The following is a 21,770-nucleotide window of genomic DNA, read 5'->3' as shown; positions in this document are numbered from 1 at the left end:
TTTGAGTTATGAGTTTGGACTTCATTTGAAACAATGTGGAATAGTTTCGCAACTCACGCCACCTAGAACACCACAACGTAATGGTGTGTCCGAACGTCGTAACCGCACTTTATTAGATATGGTGCGATCTATCATGTCTCTCACTGATTTACCGCTATCGTTTTGGGGTTATGCTTTAGAGACGGCTGCATTCATGTTAAATAGGGCACCATCTAAATCTGTTGAGATGACACCTTATGAACCGTGGTCTGGCAAGAAACCCAAGTTGTCGTTTCTTAAAGTTTGAGGATGCGATGCTTATGTGAAAAAGCTTCAACCTGATAAGCTCAAACCCAAATCGGAGAAATGTGTCTTCATAGGATACCCAAAGGAGACTATTGGGTACACTTTCTATCACAGATCCGAAGGCAAGATATTTGTTGCTAAGAATGGATCTTTTCTAGAGAAGGAGTTTCTCTCGAAAGAAGTGAGTGGGAGGAAATTAGAACTTGACGAGGTAATTGTACCTTCTCCCTTATTGGAAAGTAGTTCATCACTGAAATCGGTTCCAGTGATTCCTACACCAGTAAGTGAGGAAGCTAATGATGATGATCATGAAACTTCTGATCAAGTTACTACCGAACCTCGTAGGTCAACCAGAGTAAGATCCGCACCAAAGTGGTACGGTAATCCTGTTCTGGAAGTCATGTTACTTGACCATGACGAACCTACAAACTACGAGGAAGCGATGATGAGCCCAGATTCCGCAAAATGGCTTGAGGCCATGAAATCTGAGATGGGATCCATGTATGAGAACAAAGTATGGACTTTGGTTGACTTGCCCGATGATCGGCAGACCATAGAGAATAATGGATCTTCAAGAAGAAGACTGACACTGACGGTAATATTACTATTTACAAAGCTCGACTTGTTGCAAAAGGTTTTCGACAAGTTCAAGGAGTTGACTATGATGAGACCTTCTCACCCGTAGCGATGCTTAAGTCCATCCGAATCATGTTAGCAATTGCCGCATTTTATGATTATGAAATTTGGCAAATGGATGTCAAAACTGCATTCCTTAATGGATATTTTAAAGAAGAGTTGTATATGAGGCAACCAGAAGCTTTTGTCGATCCAAAAGGTGCTAACAAAGTGTGCAAGCTCCAGCGATCCATTTATGGACTGGTGCAAGCCTCTCGGAGTTGGAATATACGCTTTGATAGTGTGAACAAAGCATATGGTTTTATACAGACTTTTGGAGAAGCCTGTATTTACAAAAAAGTGAGTGGAAGCTCTGTAGCATTTCTGATATTATATGTGGATGATATATTGTTGATCGGAAATGATACTGAATTTCTGAATAGCATAAAAGGATACTTGAATAAGAATTTTTCAATGAAAGACCTCAGTGAAGCTACTTATATATTGGGCATCAAAATCTATAGAGATAGATCAAGACGCTTAATTGGACTTCACAAAGAACATACCTTGATAATGTTTTGAAGAAGTTCAAAATGGATCAGGCAAAGAAAGGGTTCTTGCCGGTGTTACAAGGTGTGAAGTTGAGTCAGACTCAATGCCCGACCACTGCAGAAGATAGAGAGAAAAATGAAAGGTGTTCCCTATGCTTCAGCCATAGGCTCTATCATATATGTAATGATGTGTACCAGACCTGATGTGTGCCTTGCTATCAGTTTAGCAGGGTGGTACCAAAGTAATCCAGGAGTGGATCACTTGACAACGGTCAAGAATATCCTGAAATACCTGAAAAGGACTAAGGATATGTTTCTCGTATATGGAGGTGACAAAGAGCTCGTCGTAAACAGTTACGTCGATGCAAGCTTTGACACTGATCCGGATGACTCTAAGTCACAAACCGGATACGTGTTTTTATTAAATGGTGGAGCCATCAGTTGGTGCAGTTCCAAGCAGAGCGTCGTGGCGGGATCTACGTGTGAAGCGGAATACATAGCTACTTCGGAAGCAGCAAATGAAGGAGTCTGGATGAAGGAGTTCATATCCGATCTAGGTGTCATACCTAGTGCATCGGGTCCAATGAAAATCTTTTGTGACAATACTGGTGCAATAGCCTTGGCAAAGGAATCCAGATTTCACTAGAGAACCAAGCACATCAAGAGACACTTCAATTCCATCTGCGATCAAGTCAAGGAGGGCGACATAGAGATTTGCAAGATACATACGGATCTGAATATTGCAGACCCATTGACTAAGCCTCTCTCACGAGCAAAACATGATCAGCACCAAGACTCCATGGGTGTTAGAATCATTACAATGTAATCTAGATTATTGACTCTAGTGCAAGTGGGATACTGAAGGAAATATGCCCCAGAGGCAATAATAAAGTTGTTATTTATATTTCCTTATATCATGATAAATGTTTATTATTCATGCTAGAATTGTAATAACCGGAAACTTAGTACATGTGTGAATACATAGACAAACATAGTGTCACTAGTTTGCCTCTACTTGACTAGCTCATTGAATCAATGATGGTTATGTTTCCTAACCATAGACATGAGTTGTCATTTGATTAACGGGATCACATCATTAGAGAATGATGTGATTGACTTGACCCATCCGTTAGCTTAGCACGATGATCGTTTAGTTTGTTGGTATTGCTTTCTCCATAACTTATACATGTTCCTATGACTATGAGATCATGCAACTCCCGAATACCGGAGGAACACTTTGTGTGCTACCAAACATCACAACGTAACTGGGTGATTACAAAGGTGCTCTACAGGTGTCTCCAATGGTATTTGTTGAGTTGGCATAGATCGAGATTAGGATTTTTCACTCCGATTGTCGGAGAGGTATCTCTGGGCCCTCTCAGTAATGCACATCAATATAAGCCTTACAAGCAATGTAGCTAATGAGTTAGTTACGGGATGTAGCATTACAGAACGAGTAAAGAGACTTGCCGGTAACGAGATTGAACTAGGTATTGAGATACCGACGATCGAATCTCGGGCAAGTAACATACCGATGACAAAGGGAACAACATATGTTGTTATGCGGTTTGACCGATAAAGATCTTCGTGGAATATTTAGGAGCCAATATGAGCATCCAGGTTTCGCTATTGGTTATTGACTGGAGACGTGTCTCGGTCATGTCTACATAGTTCTCGAACCCGTAGGGCCCGCACGCTTAACGTTCGGTGACGATCGGTATTATGAGTTTATGTGTTTTGATGTACCGAAGATAGCTCGGAGTCCCGGATGTGATCACTTACATGACGAGGAGTCTTGAAATGGTCGAGACATAAAGATTGATATATTGGATGACTATATTCGGACACCGGATGAGTTCCGGGTGTCACCGGATATTTATCAGAGTGCCGGGGGGGTTATCGGAACCCCCCGGGGAACTAATGGGCCAACATGGGCCTTGTTGGAGAGAGAGGAGACGGCCTAGAGCTGGCCGCGCGCCCCCCCTTGGGAGTCCGAATTATACAAGGAGGGGGGGTGCCCCCTCTTTCCTCCCTCTCTCCTCTCCTTCCTTTCCCCATTCCCCTTCCTAGTTGGACTAGGAAAAGGGGAGTCCTACTCCTACTAGGAGGAGGACCCGCCTCTCCTTGGCGTGCCTCTAGGCCGGGTGGCCTCCCCCTTGCTCCTTTATATACGGGGGCTGGGGGGCAGCCTAGAACACACAAGTTGATTGTTTCCAGCCGTGTGCGGTGCCCCCCTCCACCATAATCCACCTCAGTCATATCATAGTTGTGCTTAGGCGAAGCCCTGTTCCGGTAGCATCATCATCACCGTCATCACGCCGTCGTGCTGACGAAGCTCTCCCTCGAAGCTCTACTGGATCGTGAGTTTGTGGGACATCACCGAGCTGAACGTGTGCAGATCGCGGAGGTGCCATACCTTCGGTGCTAGGATCGGTCGATCATGAAGACGTACGACTACATCAACCGCGTTGTCATAACTCTTCCGCTTATGGTCTATGAGGGTACGTAGACAACACTCTTCCCCCTCGTTGCTATGCATCACCATGATCTTGCGTGTGCATAGGATTTTTTTGTGAAATTACTGCGTTCCCCAACATGGTTGTCCTTGAATATTTCCTTGGGGTGCCTTGGGCATCCCCAAGCTTAGGATCTTGCCACTCCTTATTCCGTAGTCCATCAAAACTTCACCCAAAACTTGAAAACTTCACATCACAAAACTCAACAAAAACTCGTAAGTTCCGTTAGTATAATAAAATAAATCACCACTTTAGGTACTGTTGTGAACTCATTCTAAATTTATATTGGTGTTATATCTATTGTATTCCAACTTATCCATGGTTCATACCCACTGATACTACCCATAGATTCATCAAAACAAGCAAACAACACAATGAAAACATAATTTGTCAAAAACAGAACAGTCTGTAGCAATCTGGAAATTTCGTATACTTATGTAACTCCAAAAATTCGGAAAAGTAAGGAAAACCTGGAAAATTTATATTGATCTTGTGTAAAAAATTCAGATCAAAAGCACGTTACTGGGAATTTTGAAAATTCCAAAGATAGGCACAAAACTTTATGTCTATTAGCAAAATCAAATCAACTATCACCATGGACCATCCCATAGGTCTTACTTGGCTCAAACACTAATTAAAACACTAAATCACAATTATTACGTAAGTAATATTGTGTATTTATTGAATAACAGAAGCAAAAACAAAAAACACGAAATAAAATTGGGTTGCCTCCAACAAGCGCTATCGTTTAACGCCCCTAGCTAGGTGTAATGCATAGATCTAGGTATTGTCATCTTTGGTATTATTTTCCATAGATGTGTTTTTGTCCGGAGGTTTTTCAAATACAACATGAAACTGATGAGGGCATCCCAGTACCTCCTGCTGTACCCCTGAAGGAGGAGGTGAAGCCCAACTTTAGGACTCCACCAAAGTTAGAGGCGTCCCAAGGGGGTGACTGAACCATGGTAATTGGGTTGGTTGCATTTTTAGGTATGTATTTTTTTCAGGTCATGTTGTGGGCCAATTAGGATTTTAATTTGTGTTTTCCGGTTTGGGACTGTCCAACCGACTTGGTTTCTGGTCTCCCATATAAAGGACCCAACGACTAAGGTTTAGGGGAGTTTTAGAAATTGAGTTGTTACTGGGATGAAGCATCCCTATGCAAATGGCGCTGTCGTTTATTCAAATTGAATAAAGATTTCGTGAGGGTTCTTGAGTGCATCAAGAATTATCAGGCTTAGGTTTGAGGCGTGTTGATCATCAACACATTGCTTGCTAAAATTTCGTTCCTCTTCTTCAGGTTGCGTTTGTCACGTAATTGGAAGATCTGCTCTCTTGTTCAATTCACCGTGAAAGAACGAGCAAAATTCTATGGATCATCACGTTGATCCTTATCATGTGGTATAGGATTTCTGGGTTTATCACGGCGAGTTTCTAACGGTGATTGGTCTGCTGGTTTGTTGAAGCTACGAATATTGATCCACTGGTTTGTTCATTGGTTTCGGATTGGAGGAAGCAAACCTTAGCGGGCGCCATCTAGGGTTCTTCTCCGTCCAGTTCCTCTGAGGGTTGGCGCTGATTGGGGTGGCTAGTTGGCAGCTTCCTGTAGTCGAGCCGGCCTAGGGTTCGATCAGCTGGGAATTAGTTTTGGTTGGTTTTTCAGCTGAAGTCTTTGTATCAGGATTAGGCGAGGATGTACAACTATTTGGATGGCTACGGGCGCTATTATGAGCCATCCATAACGTCACACGGTTTCCTCACCTTTGAGCATAAAGGGTACGATTTTCTTGCGGCGAATTCATGGCGACCTATATGGCAGACTGATATGAGTGATTTGCCTGCCGCGAGTCCACCGTGACGAGGTTTTATGCCACGACGACGGGTTTGTTTTGAGGCCAATTCTGATCATGCTGAGGAAAGAGTTCTCCGCGACCTATTCAGCTCGATGAGGAAAAGCGAGCTGAGAGGAAAGTTTCTGAGGACACAATGTTTGTTCCGGAGGTTGTTGTCAACAGGCAGCGACAAGCATGACTCCTTCACAAGAGAAGAAAGCTGATGTTGACACGAATGTGGTGGATGAAGTTGTACCACTGAGTGGGCTGAATGTGCAACTCAAGTGGGTACATGGTGATACGTGCATGGCAGTTGATAGAGGCCAACATTGGAATTTGTTTCAAGCGCAGTGCATGATCAAGGGCAAAGCGTGTAAGTTGATTATCGATGGTGGTAGCTGTACCAATGGCATAAGCAAGGCAATGGTGGCATCTTTGGGGTTGTCCACTTGGCGTATTCCTGAACCTAAGCATCTAGAGTGGTTGAATAGTTGTGGTATGCTAAAGGTTACACACAAGGTGCATGTGCCATTTACAGTTGGTGAGTATGATGATGAGGTGGAGTGCGATGTGTTGCCATTGGAGGTGTGTGCATTGCTACTTGGGCATCCGTGGCAGTATGATCAAAATGCTACCCATGCTGGGAGAGCAAATACATATACATTTTTGCATGATGGCAAACAACGGACATTGAAGCCAATGACAAATGATCAGATTAAGTCTGATGTGGTGTTGGTGGTGAGCAAGGATAAAGTGCGTAAGGGCAAGCCACAACAGAGGGTAGTTCAACTTTGGAAAGAGGAGCATGATGCGAGGAGTGTTAGTACTGATATTGTTTCAGTTGTGCCTATAGATGACAAGCCAGTTGTGCTTGTTGGTGACAAGCCAGCTGATGTCAGGCCTCTTAGTGGTGAGATCACAAATGTTGCAGTTAGTCCTACACTTCCATTTTGTGTTGATAAAAGTGTTCCGGCCAATGATAGTTGTGTTGCTCGTGTATCGGTGCATATGGAGGCGCGGGTAGTAGACCGCATGTTTGTTGGACCGGCTATGCGGAGATTTGTTAGAGCAGTTGTGTGTATGCACACAAGGAAAGATGGACGTGTTCGTCAACTGTGTGGCCCAAGCATTTCTCCTGTTTTGCAGAGTTTTACAAAGAAGGTCCATGTTCAGCGACGACAAGCTTCATCAAAAGTGGATAAGAAGGTCGTGATACCTAAGTCGAAGCTTATGTGGTGACGAAAGGAGCCGCGCCCTGTTGTGACAAGTCCAGTTAGCAGTGAGGGAGGAGGTGGTGTGGCAGGCTGGCAAGACTTGCAGATGGTGATGAAGCGTGGTGATGTTGCGAATTGGACGCCACCCATTAGAGAAGACCCTCTAGCATTGAGGACAACGCTTTTTCAATGTTGGGAAGATAATGAGGGCATCCCAGTACCTCCTGCTGTACCCATGAAGGAGGAGGTGAAGCCCAACTTTAGGACTCCACCAAAATTAGAGGCGTGCCATGGGGGTGACTAAACCATGGTAATTGGGTCGGTTGCATTTTTAGTTGTGTATTTTTTTCAGGTCATGTGGTGGGCCAATCAGGATTTTTATTTGTGTTTTCCAGTTTGGTCTGTCCAACCGACTTGGTTTCTAGTCTCCCATATAAAGGACCCAACGACTAAGGTTTAGGGGAGTTCTAGGAATTGAGTTGTTACTAGGATGAAGCATCCATGTGCAAACGGCGCCACCATTTATTCGTATTGAATAAACATTGCATGAGGGTTCTTGAGTGCATCAAGAATTATCAGGCTTAAGTTTGAGGCATGTTGATCATTGACACGTTGCTTGCTGGAATTTTGTTCCTCTTCTTCAAGTTGCGTTCATCGCGTGATTGGAAGATCTGCTATCTTGTTCAATTCGCCGTGAAAGATCGGGCAAAATTCTACGGATCATCACATTGTTCCTTATCAGAAACACATCATCCATAGAAAATTTAGCATTATCAAGTTGTCCCCCTATATACCCCCTTCAGTTACCGGCCACAATCCAAGAATACTGTTGATTAACATTATTGAACACTTGTTGAATCATATCTAAAACGGGGACTTGCATTCTACGATTCTCATAATAAATGTGATCATTACCAAGCAATGTCTGAACATATAATCACTGTTGTAAAGGATCTCATTTATTATCGGTTTTTCATGGTTCATACCATAGAAATCAAAGATTTCTCTAGCCTCCCACACTATGTGATCAAATTCATTCATAAGAACAAGGGTGGCTATCCTTTTAGCTCTAGGATCTTTTATGGCAGGTAGCTCATAAAACCATCTTTGCAAGGTAGGATTAGTACGGATAAATATATTCTCAAGTTTCAGAACTAGTGCTGAAATAGCCTCTGCATAAGTTTTAGTTCTTTTAAATATAGAAGCATCATCACAAGTGAAAGTTCCAACACAATTAAAAAACTCTTGGATGCCTTGTTTGCCGATGACATTCCCTTGTACCATGACGAAAGTTTCAGCGTCCAGATTGTCAGAACGTCCAATTTTAGGAGTTCTCCCATCATCTATTTCTGCCATACCAAAATCACTCACGATGACAAGTTCAAAGCAATCAATCTAGCACACAAGCAAAGAAAAAGCAAAAGAAAAGATGAACGGAAAAAGGGCGAATAAAAAGGCAAATATTTTTGTGTTTTTCTTGAAAAAAATTAGAAGTGGGGGAGAGGAAAACGAGAGGAAAATGGTGAATAATGTAATGCAAGAAATAAGTGTTTATGATAGGTACTTGGTAGGCTTGATGTATAACCTCCCCGGCAACAGCGCAAGAAATTCTTCCTGCTACTTCTTGAGCTTGTGTTGGTTTTTCCCTCGAAGAGGAAAGGGTGTTGCAGCAAAGCAGAGATAAGTATTTCGCTCAGTTAAGAACCAACGTATCAATCCAGTAGGAGGTACACACAAGTCTCCAATAGATGTACCTACACAAACAAACAAATACTTGCACCCAACATGATAAAGGGGTTGTCAATCCCTTCATCGTTACTTGCAAGGATGAGATCTGATGGAGATAGGTATAAAAAATAAATACAAGTGCAAAATAAAAGTAAATAAATTGCAGCAAGGTATTTTTGGGTTTTATAGATCTAAAAATGCAATGATAAAAATAGACCCGGGGCCATAGGTTTCACTAGAAGCTTTTCTCTTGAAGAAAGCATACAGTGGGTAAACAAATTATTGTTGAGAAATTGATTGAAAAGCGCATAGTTGTGACAATATCTAAGGCAATGATCATGAATATAGGCATCACGACAGTGACAAGTAGACTGACTCATGCCTACATCCACTACTATTACTCCACACATCGATCGCTATCCAACATGCATCTAGAGTATTAAGTTCATAAAGAACAAAGTAACACCTTAAGCAAGATGACATGATGTAGAGGGATATATAGATCCAATCAATATGGTAAAACCCCCATCTTTTTATCCTTAATGGCAACAGTATAATACATGCCTCGCTACCCCTTCTGTCACTGGTTGAGGACACCGCAAGATTGAACCCATCACAAAGCACCTCTCCCGTTGCAAGAAAAATCAATCTAGTTGGCCAAACCAAATCAATAGATCAAAGAGAAATACAAAGATATCTTAATCATGCATAAAAGAGTTTAGAGAAGACTCAAATAATATTCATATATAATCTGATCATAAATCCACAATTCACCGGATCTCGACAAATGCACCGCAAAGGAAGATTACATCAAATAGATCTCCAAGAACATCGAGGAGAACAATGTATTGAAGATCAAAGAGAGAGAAGAAGTCATCTAGCTACTAGCTATATATGGACCCTTAGATCCGTGGTAAACTACTCACATATCATTGGAAAGGCAGCAAGGTTGGTGTAGAGGCCCTCCGTGATCGAATCCCCCTTCGGCAGAGTGCCGGAAAAGGCGCCAAGATGGGATCTCACGAGAACAGAAGCTTGCGACGGTGAAAAAGTATTTTTGGTGTGTCCTCTGGTATACGAGGAATATTTGGGTATTTATGGAGCTGAGATTAGGGTTAGGGGAGTCCCGAGGGGCCCATAAGCTTGAGGGGCAGTCCTGTGAGCTTGTGGCCCACTCATGGCTCCTCCGACCTCCTCCCAAAGCTTCGGGGTTGTATTCTGGTCCAAGAAAAATCCTCAAAAAGTTCATTCCGTTTGGACTCCGTTTGGTATTGATTTTTTGTAGAAGACTAAAACAAGGAAAAAACAGCAACTGGCACTGGGCACTAGGTTAATAGTTTAGTCCCAAAAATGATGTAAAATAGCATATTAATGCATATAAAACATCCAAGGTGGATAATATAATAGCATGGAACAACAAAAAATTATAGATATGTTGGAGAAATATTATTGGACCACAATGCATCTTGTGGTTGAGAATGTCACCGAGCATCAGGTGGTCTGTGCCTTCAAGGCAGGTGTCAGATATAGGGAGCTCATCCTAAAGTTTGGCCGGTCAGAGCCCTTGACCATGAGCAGAATGATGGAAATTGCCACTTGGTATGCGAATGGCAAAGAGGAAGACCATCTCCATAATGGAAAAGGAAAGACCAGCGAGCTCAGTCCTGGTAACAATAACCCTAGTTGGAAGCAGAAATGCAAGGCCGAAGGCTCGAGTCAAGGCTGAAGCTGCAACTTTAGTCAGATAAGCCAATAACAAAGGGAAAGAAAAGGAAAATTGGATCGTCAAAAGGAAGAAAGATTAGTCGGGTCAGGATGTCCTTGATTTGCCGCGCCATATTCACACCAAGAAAGATGAAGAGGGTAACTTGATATTGCCCAAGCACACCACTCGACAGTGCAGGCTATTGATACAGCAGTTCTGTGACGGTCAGCCGAGTGATAGGAGTCCGAACGATGATGATGATGAAGACAAGAATGAGACATACCCCACCGTCAACGCGAATTTGGTGATCTTTGCTGATGTCGAGAGCAAAAGCCGATTGAAAGTCATTAATTCGGAGGTGAATATGGACATGCCAGCAACGACGAAGTTCCTCAACTGGTCGAAGACCCCCATCACTTTTGACTAGTCGGACCACCCAACTTACATAGCCACCCTTGGGCAGAAGGCACTGGTGGTTGATGCTGTTGTGAGGGGCACTCGGTTGCACAATGTCCTCATGGATGGTGGGAGCGGAATGAACATACTCTACGCTGAGACCCTAATGGGAATCGGCATCCTGATGTCCAGACTCAGCGAGAGCAGCATGCAGTTCCACGGGGTGATTCTTGGCAAGAAAGCAAAGTCACTCGGGCAAATCGCCCTGGATGTGCTCTTTGGGGATGAAGAGAACTTCTGAAAGGAAAGGCTAACCGAGGGAGTCTTGGATTAGGGGGTCCTCGGGCGTCCGGGCTATGTGACATGGGCCAGACTGGTGGGCCGTGAAGATACAAGATAGAAGGCTTCCCCCCGTGTCCGGATGGGACTCTCCTTGGCGTGGAAGGCAAGCTTGGCGTTCGGATATGAAGATTCCTTTCTTTGTAAACCGACTCTGTACAAACCCTATCCCCCTCTGGTGTCTATATAAACCGGAGGGCTTTAGTCCGTAGGGGCAGTCATAATCATACATGCTAGACATCTAGGGTTTAGCCATTACAATCTCGTGGTAGATCAACTCTTGTAACCCCTATACTCATCAAAGTCAATCAAGTAGGATGTAGGGTTTTACCTCCATCAAGAGGGCCCGAACCTGGGTAAACATCGTGTCCCCTGCCTCCTATTACCTTCGATCCTTAGACGCACAGTTCGGGACCCCTTACCTGAGATCTGCCAGTTTTGACACCGACATTGGTGCTTTCATTGAGAGTTCCTTTGTGTCGTCGACAAAGGATTCGATGGCTCGTTCGATCATCAACAATGATGCTATTTTGGGGGAGATTTTTCCCCACGCCAAATTTTCGTGTTTGGCGGCTTCGTCCTGCGAGCCAACTCGATTGGTCACCTCGAGCAGATCGACAGCTACGCCCCTGGTCATCAGATCAGTTTCGGGAACCTAAACTATATTGTCGATATCCGAGGAGATTTGATCCTTGAAGTGTTCGCGACCCCGATTACTGCTCTGGCCTCAGATCCAGAGCAGGCCATCAGGTCCGAAGATGGGAGTCTAGAGCCCGCCGGACTCTCTGCACTTATGGAGCTTGCAACCGGAGAAGCACCAAACATTCCACCGGACTCAAAGTCCAAACTCTCGAGGTCTGTGCCAAGTGGGCGCCACCAGGAGGCTCCAACCCCGTACAGCCCCACGGACTCCCGCTTCTCTGTCCAACCCCCGCCTTTAAACAAGGCTGTGGATTTAATGGGATCACTCGCCATTGCAGAAGGATCGCTTCCGAATTATGCCCAGCCCAGACTAGGGGCTGAGAGCGGGGAATTTTACGTCCCACCCACCACCCACTTCATAGCCACTGTCGAGGATCTAACTGACATGCTAGACTACGCCTCTGAAGACATCGACGGTATGGACAACGACGCCGAAAACGAATAAGGCCAAAACCCTCCATTTACCGGACGATGGATGACCACCTCCACATACGACGTGTACATGATGGACACACCCAAAGAGGATGGCGACGACGACAAGGAGAATCTGGTTGAGGACAAGCCTACCGAAGCACCTCCAAAACATCGATGTCAGCGGCGCCGCTCAAAATCGCGTCGCCAAAAAGACAGCAATACCGACACCGAAGGGAATAACACTCCGGAGAATGCCGAAGACCCTGAAGCCCCTATAGAGCCAACATACGAATATGATGATTGGGAGGATGGGCAAGTAAACCCCGATGATCCTGTCAGGAACGAGGACTCGGAGGACAATAACTACCTACCGAACTCCGAACAGGATACGAGCCTCGACAATGAAGATTTTATCGTGTCGCAGGAACCCCTCAAACAAGAGTGCTTTAAGCACCGGCAAATCGCCATTGCAAGAAGCCTGAAAAAGAAGCAGCAACAGCTTCAGGCTGATCAGGATTTGCTCAATGACAGATGGACTAACGTCCTGGCAACCGAGGAATACGGCCTCGTACGCCCAACAAAGAGCAACCCGAAACGTAAGCTGTTACCTCAATTCGACGATGAGGCCCTGGAGCCCATACCGCCAACGCGTGGCGCTACTGATAGACCTGACCGACCACCACGTGGCCGGGACAGAGCGGCAACACAAGCCGAACACCAGCCCGTACCATGCTACCTCTTGAGCACTTGCGTTGGTTTTCCCTTAAAGAGGAAAGGGTGATGCAACACAGTAGCGTAAGTATTTACCTCAGTTTTTGAGAACCACGGTATCAATCTAGTAGGAGGCCACCCACGAGTCCCTCGCACCTACACAAACAAATAAATCCTCGCAACCAACGCGATAAGGGGTTGTCAATCCCTACACGGTCACTTACGAGAGTGAGATCTGATAGATATGATAAGATAATATTTTTGGTATTTTATGATAAATAGAAATAAAAGATGCAAAGTAAAATAAATGGCAAAGGAAATAACTAAATATTGGAAGATTAATACGATGGAAAATAGACCCAGGGGCCATAGGTTTCACTAGTGGATTCTCTCAAGAGCATAAGTATTCACGGTGGGTAAAAACATTACTGTTGAGCAATTGATAGAATTGAGCATAGTTATAAGAATATCTAGGTATGATCATGTATATAGGCATCACGCCCGAGACAAGTAGACCGACTCCGGCCTGCATCTACTACTATTACTCCACACATCGACCGCTATCCAGCATACATCTAGAGTATTAAGTTCAAGAGAACAGAGTAACGCTTTAAGCAAGATGACATGATGTAGAGGGATAAACTCATGCAATATGATATAAACCCCATCTTGTTATCCTCGATGGCAACAATACAATAGGTGCCTTGCTGCCCCTACTGTCACTAGGAAAAGACACCGCAAGATTGAACCCAAAGCTAAGCACTTCTCCCATTGCAAGAAAGATCAATCTAGTAGGCCAAACCAAATTGATAATTCGAAGAGACTTGCAAAGACAACCAATCATACATAAAAGAATTCAGAGAAGATTCAAATATTGTTCATAGATAAACTTGATCATAAACCCACAATTCATCGGTCTCAACAAACACACCGCAAAATAAGATTACATCGAATAGATCTCCACAAGAGAGGGGGAGAACTTTGTATTGAGATCCAAAAAGAGAGAAGAAGCCATCTAGCTAATAACTATGGACCCGTAGGTCTGAAGTAAACTACTCACACTTCATCGGAGGGGCTATGGTGTTGATGCAGAAGCCCTCCGTGATCGATGCCCCCTCCGGCAGAGCTCCGGAAAAGGCCCCAAGATGGGATCTCGTGGATACAGAAAGTTACGACAGTGGAATTAGGGTTTTGGCTCCGTATCTGGTAGTTTGGGGGTACGTAGGTATATATAAGAGGAAGGAGTACGTCGGTGGAGCAACAGGGGGCCCACAAGGGTGGAGGGCGTGCCTGGGGGGTAGGCACGGCCCCCTACCTCGTGCCTTCCTCGTTGATTGCTTGACGTAGGGTCCAAGTCCTCTGGATCATGTTCATTCCAAAAATCACGTTCCCGAAGGTTTCATTCCATTTGGACTCCGTTTGATATTTTTTTCTGCAAAACCCTAAAATAGGCAAACAAAATAGCAATTCTGGGCTGGGCCCCCGGTTAATAGGTTAGTCCCAAAAATAATATAAAAGTGTATAATAAAGCCCAATAATGCCCAAAACAGAATATAATATAGCATGGAACAATAAAAAATTATAGATACGTTGGAGACGTATCAAGCATCCCCAAGCTTAATTCCTGCTCGTCCTTAAGTAGGTAAATGATAAAAACAGAATTTTTGATGTGGAATGTTACTTGGCATAATTTCAATGTAATTCTTCTTAATTTTGGTATGAATATGCAGATCCGAAAGATTCAAGACAAAAGTTCAATATTGACATAGAAATAATAATACTTCAAGCATACTAACTAAGAAATTATGTCTCTTCAAAATAACATGGCCAAAGAAAGTTATCCCTACAAAATCATATAGTCTGGCTACGCTCTATCTTCACCACACAAAGTATTTAAATCATGCACAACCCCGATGACAAGCCAAGCAATTGTTTCATACTTTTGGTGTTCTCAAACTTTTTCAATCTTCACGCAATACATGAGCGTGAGCCATGGACATAGCACTTTAGGTGGAATAGAATGGTGGTTGTGGAGGAGACAAGGGGGAAGATAGTCTCACATCAACTAGGCGTATCAACAGGCTATGGAGATGCCCATCAATAGATATCAATGTGAGTGAGTAGGGATTGCCATGCAACGGATGCACTAGGGCTATAAGTATATGAAATCTCAACAAAAGGAACTAAGTGGGTGTGCATCCAACTCGCTTGCTCACGAAGACCTAGGGCATTTTGAGGAAGCCCATCATTGGAATATACAAGCCAATTTCTATAATGAAAGATTCCCACTAGTATATGAAAGTGATAACATAGGAGACTCTCTGTTATGAAGATCATGGTGCTACATTGAAGCACAAGTGTGGTAAAAGGATAGTAGCATTGTCCCTTCTCTCTTTTTCTCTCTCATATATATATATATATATATCTATATATATATTTATTTGGGCCTTTTCCCTTTTTCTACGGCCTCTTTTTTTCATCCGGAGTCTCATCCCGACTTGTGGGGGAATCATAGTCTCCATCATCCTTTACTCACTTGGGACAATGCTCTAAAAATGATGATCACCACACTTTTATTTGCTTACAACTCAACAATTACAACTCAATACTTAGAACAAAATATGACTCTATGTTAATGCCTCCAGCGGTGTACCGGGATATGCAATGAATCAAGAGTGACATGTATGAAAGAATTATGAACGGTGGCTTTGCCACAAATGATCATGCAAAGAAATATGACAATGATGGAGCGTGTCATAGTAAACGGAATGGTGGAAAGTTGCATGGCAATATATCTCGGAATGGCTATGGAAATGCCATGATAGGTAGGTATGGTGGCTGTTTTGAGGAAGGTATATGGTGGGTGTAGGATACCGACAAAAGGTGCGCGGTATTAGAGAGGCTAGCAATGGTGGAAGGAAGAGAATTGCGTATGATCCATGGACTCAACCTTAGTCATAAAGAACTCATGTACTTATTGCAAAAATCTACAAGTTATCAAAGCAAAGTATTACGCGCATGCTCCTAGGGGGATAGATTGGTAGGAAAAGACCATTTCTCGTCCCCGATCGCCACTCATAAGGAAGACAATCAATAAATAAATCATTCTCTGACTTCATCAAATAATGGTTCACCATACTTGCATGCTATGGGAATCACAAACTTTAACACAGGTATTTCTCAAATTCACAACTACTCAACTAGCATGACTCTAATATCACCATCTCCATATCTCAAAACAATTATCAAGTATCAAACTTCTCATAGTATTCAACACACTCATAAGAATTTTTTTATTAATCTTGAATGCCTAACATAATTAAAGCAAATTACCATGCTGTTTTGTAAGACTCTCAAAATAATCTAAGTGAAGCATGAGAGAACAATAGTTTCTATAAAACAAATCCACCAACGTGCTCTAAAAGATATAAGTGAAGTACTAGAGCAAAAACTATATAACTCAAAAGATATAAGTGAAGCACATAGAGTATTCTAATAATTTCCGAATCATGTGTGTCTCTCTCAAAAGGTGTGTACAGAAAGGATGACTTTGGTAAATTAACAAATAAAGACTCAAATCATACAAGACGCTCCAAGCAAAACACATATCATGTGGTAAATAAAAATATAGCTCCAAGTAAAGTTATCGATGGAAGTAGACGAAAGAGGGGATGCCTTCTAGGGCATGCCCAAGCTTTGGATTTTAGGTGTCCTTATATTATCTTGGGGTGCCATGGGAATCCAAAAGCTTAGGCTCTTTCCACTCCTTGTTCCATAATCCATCAAATCTTTCACCCAAATCTTGAAAACTTCACAACACAAAAACATAAAGTAGAAAATCTCGTGAGCTTCGTTAGCGAAAGAAAACAAATCACCACTTCAAGTTACTGTAATGAACTCATTATTTATTTATATTGGTGTTAAACCTACTGTATTACAACTTCTCTATGGTTTATAAACTATTTTACTAGCCATAGATTCATCAAAATAAGCAAACAACACACGAAAAACAGAATGTGTGAAAAACAGAACAGTCTGTAGTAATCTGTAGCTAACGCAAGATCTGGAACCCCAAAAATTCTAAAATAAATTTCTGGACGTAAGTAATTTATCTATTAATCATCTGAAAAAATAATTAACTAAATATCACTTTCCAAATAAAAATGGCAGCAATTCTCGTGAGCGCTAAAGTTTCTGTTTTTTACAGCAAGATTAAAAAGACTTTCCCCAAGTCTTCCCAACGGTTCTACTTGGCACAAACACTAATTAAACACAAAAAACACAACCAAAAAAGAGGCTAGATAAATGATTTACTACTAAACAGGAGCAAGATTCAAGGAATAAAAATAAAATTGGGTTGCCTCCCAACAAGCGCTATCATTTAACGCCCCTAGCTAGGCATAATATTTCAATGATGCTGGCATGAAAGACAAGAATTGAAGCACAAAGAGAGCATCATAGAACACGTGACAAACACATCTATGTCTAACATACTTCCTATGCATAGGCATCTTATAGGCAAACAAATTATCAAGGAAAGCAAACAATAGCATATGCAAGAAAGCAGAAAGAAACAATAGCAATCTCAACAAAATGAGAGGTAATCTACTAACATGAAAATTTCTACAACCATATTTTCCTCTCTCATAATAATTAAATGTAGGATCATAAGAAAATTCAACAATATAGCTATCACAAAACATATTCTTAACAAGAACCACATGTATGAAAAGTTGACACTCTTCCAAAATAGTGGAATTAACATTAACTAAAGTCATGACCTCTCCAAACCCACTTTTATCAAAAACTTCATAAGATTGAACATTCTCCAAATATGTGGGATCTAAACTTGAAACTCTTCCAAGCCCACTTTCAATAATATTGCAAACACTATTATCAATCTCATATTCATCATGGGGCTTAAATAAATTTTCAAGATCAAAAGAAGAATCACCCCAATCATGATCATTGCAAGAAATAGTAGTCATAGCAAAACTAGCATCCCCAAGCTTAGGGTTTTGCATATCATTAGCACAATCGACATTAAGAGAATTTATAATAACATCATTGCAATCATGCTTTTCATCGAAGGAACTATTAAGTATGGGTGCAATAGCAACGATCTCATGTTTAACATAAGGAACTATAGCAAATTCATCTTCATAAATATTGGCATCATGGCCACAAGAATATCAAGCATCATGTTCATCAAGGGATATTTCAATCAAATCATCGGAATCATAATTATCTATAGATTCATGCATATCATTATTTTCTTCCGAAGCAACGGTCATTCTTTCAATAAATTCTTCGACATAGACATTATGAGCATAGTTTTCATAGCAATATTTAAGTATGTAAATTTTTCAGATTTGTAGAGAGTAATATCATATTTTTCAATCAAAGAAGCAACTTCATAAGCACCCTTAAAAGCAACAAATTCTTCAATTCATTCGATATCGTAGTAACTATAAACACCCTTTGCATAAGAAGATAAGATTTCAATATCATTAAACTCACATAGGTAGGGGAGGTGTTTTTAGGGTTCTTAGAGCAACAAGTAAAATCACAAATTTCACAAAGATTCCAAGCATAACACAACAATCTGTTTATTTGATTCCACAAGAGTCTCCCTTTTTCAGACAAACAGTGACGCACAAAATGAGCATGCTCATCTAAAGATTTCCCATCAAATAGGCTAGTTGGGGTATCGGCACAAGCGCATAAGGATCGAAGATGATCTAAGTAGAACACTTTAAGTGGATCCATATTAATAGATTTTTAGCAAGCAAAGATGCAAGCAAATAGAAGGCACATGGAAACACAAACAAGGATACATATGGGAAGAAGGCAAACAAAAGAAGAGGCAAATAAGGAAAGAGAAGGAGGATGGAGAGAGAGGGCGAATAAAACGGCAAGGGTGAAGTGGGGGAGAGGAAAACGAGAGGCAAATGGCAAATAATGTAATGCGGGAGATAAGGGTTTGTGATGGGTACTTGGTATGTCTTGACTTGCAACGGCGCCACAAGTGACTCATTGTTGGGAGTCAAATCTTGAGTTGTCTTGCGCGAACCTCCCCGGCAACGGCACCAGAAATCCATATTGCTACCTCTTGAGCACTTGCGTTGGTTTTCCCTTGAAGTGGAAAGGGTGATGCAGCAAAGTAGCGTAAGTGTTTCCCTCAGTTTTTGAGAACCAAGGTATCAATCTAGTAGGAGGCCACGCACGAGTCCCTCGCACCTACACAAACAAATAAATCCTCGCAACCAACGCGATAAGGGGTTGTCAATCCCTACGCGGTCACTTACGAGAGTGAGATCTGATAGATATGATAAGATAATATTTTTGGTATTTTTATGATAAAGAGAAATAAAAGATGCAAAGTAAAATAAATTGCAAAGGAAATAACTAAGTATTGGAAGATTAATATGATGGAAAATAGACCCCGGGGCCATAGGTTTCACTACCGGCTTCTCTCAAGAGCATAAGTATTCATGGTGGGTAAACAAATTATTGTTGAGCAATTGTCAGAATTGAGCATAGTTATGAGAATATCTAGGTATGATCATGTATATAGGCATCATGTCCGAGACAAGTAGACCGACTCCTGCGTGCATCTACTACTATTACTCCACACATCGACCGCTATCCAGCATGCATCTAGAGTATTAAGTTCAAGAGAACAGAGTAACGCTTTAAGCAAGATGACATGATGTAGAGGGATAAACTCATGCAATATGATATAAACCCCATCTTGTTATCCTCGATGGCAACAATACAATACGTGCCTTGCTGCCCCTACTGTCACTGGGAAAGGACACCGCAAGATTGAACCCAAAGCTAAGCACTTCTCCCATTGCAAGAAAGATCAATCTAGTAGGCCAAACCAAACTGATAATTCGAAGAGACTTGCAAAGATAAGCAATCATACATAAAAGAATTCAGAGAAGATTCAAATATTGTTCATAGATAAACTTGATCATAAACCCACAATTCTTCGGTCTAAACAAACACACCGCAAAAGAAGATTACATCGAATAGATCTCCACAAGAGAGGGGGAGAACTTTGTATTGAGATACAAAAAGAGAGAAGAAGCCATCTAGCTAATAACTATGGACCTGTAGGTCTGAAGTAAACTACTCACACTTCATCGGAGGGGCTATGGTGTTGATGTAGAAGCCCTCCGTGATCGATGCCCCCTCCGGCGGAGCTCCGGAAAAGGCCCCAAGATGGGATCTCATGGATACAGAAAGTTACGGCAGTGGAATTAGGGTTTTGGCTCCGTATCTGGTAGTTTGGGGGTACGTAGGTATATATAGGAGGAAGGAGTACGTCGATGGAGCAACAGGGGGCCCATGAGGGTGGAGGGCACGCCTGGGGGGGGGGGGGTAGGTGCGCCCCCTACCTCGTGCCTTCCTCATTGATTTCTTGACGCAGGGTCCAAGTCCTCTGGATCATGTTCGTTCCGAAAATCACGTTCCCGAAGGTTTCATTCCGTTTGGACTCAGTTTGATATTCTTTTTCTGCGAAACCCTAAAATAGGCAAAAAACACCAATTCTGGGCTGGGCCTCCGGTTAATAGATTAGTCCCAAAAATAATATAAGTGTATAATAAAGCCCAATAATGCCCAAAACAGAATATAATATAGCATGGAACAATAAAAAATTATAGATACGTTGGAGACGTATCGTACCACCTCGCCATAAAGGCAGGGGAACAGCGGCTCCGGGATACACCTACGACCTACAATAGGACCTGGACAATAGAGCCGTTCAGACTAGATCAATCTACGGATCACGGGGCCGTGCTCCAGCACGGGAATATGGTCATCAGGCCTGGCGCGACAAGCACAATCTCACCCAGGCCAAAAACCGCATTCGGACTTCATCTGAACTACGTCGCGACACGGCCCGATATAGAGGCACCGCACACCCCCTATGCTTCACCGATGAGGTAATGGAACACCAGTTCCCAGAAGGGTTTAAACCCGTGAACATCGAATCATATGACGGTACAGCAGACCCCGCAGTATGGATTGAAGATTTTTTTCCACATTCACATGGCCCGCGGTGACGATCTACATGCCATCAAATACCTCCCCCTAAAGCTTAAGGGACCATCTCGACACTGGCCAAATAGCCTCCCAGAGAATTCTATTGGCAGCTACGAAGATTTGGAAGATGCCTTTAGAGATAACTTCCAAGGTACCTATGTACGCCCCCCGGACGCCGATGACCTTAGTCACATAGTGCAGCAACCCGGAGAGTCAGCCCGAAAACTCTAGACAAGGTTCTTAATTAAAAAGAACCAAATCGTTGACTGTACGTATGCCGAAGCCCTAGCGGCCTTTAAACACAGCATCCGTGATGAATGGCTCGCCCAACACCTCGGCCAAGAGAAGCCAAAATCGATGACAACTATTGAGTTTAACCCGCCCAGGAGGGGCCGGGTTAAGCTCATGGCGGTTTATCAAGACAAATCCCATGAAGATGCTGAGGATGGCGGTTCATTACGTAGACTCGTTGAGGGCCCGAAGCCCAAGGGCGACTTAAGGCCCAACAAGTGTAAACCGCCATATATGTATAACTTTTATTATAAGGCATGTACAGTTAGTCACCGAGCTGGATACGTTGTTTATGAGCCGGCCGGGACTCTGTGTGCCACTGGGCTTCAACCTATGTATATAAAGGGACGATCCGGCGATGACTTAGGGCAAGAAACCAGAGATCGAAAGCCAGGTCAAGCGTATTCGCTCCCTGG

Source organism: Triticum urartu, chromosome 2A (assembly GCF_056163025.1).
Source record: "Triticum urartu cultivar PI428250 chromosome 2A, HENAU_Tu73, whole genome shotgun sequence".
In the NCBI taxonomy this organism is placed as follows: domain Eukaryota; kingdom Viridiplantae; phylum Streptophyta; class Magnoliopsida; order Poales; family Poaceae; genus Triticum; species Triticum urartu.
The sequence above is the reverse complement of the archived record's forward strand: the minus strand, read 5'-3'. Positions refer to the sequence as shown.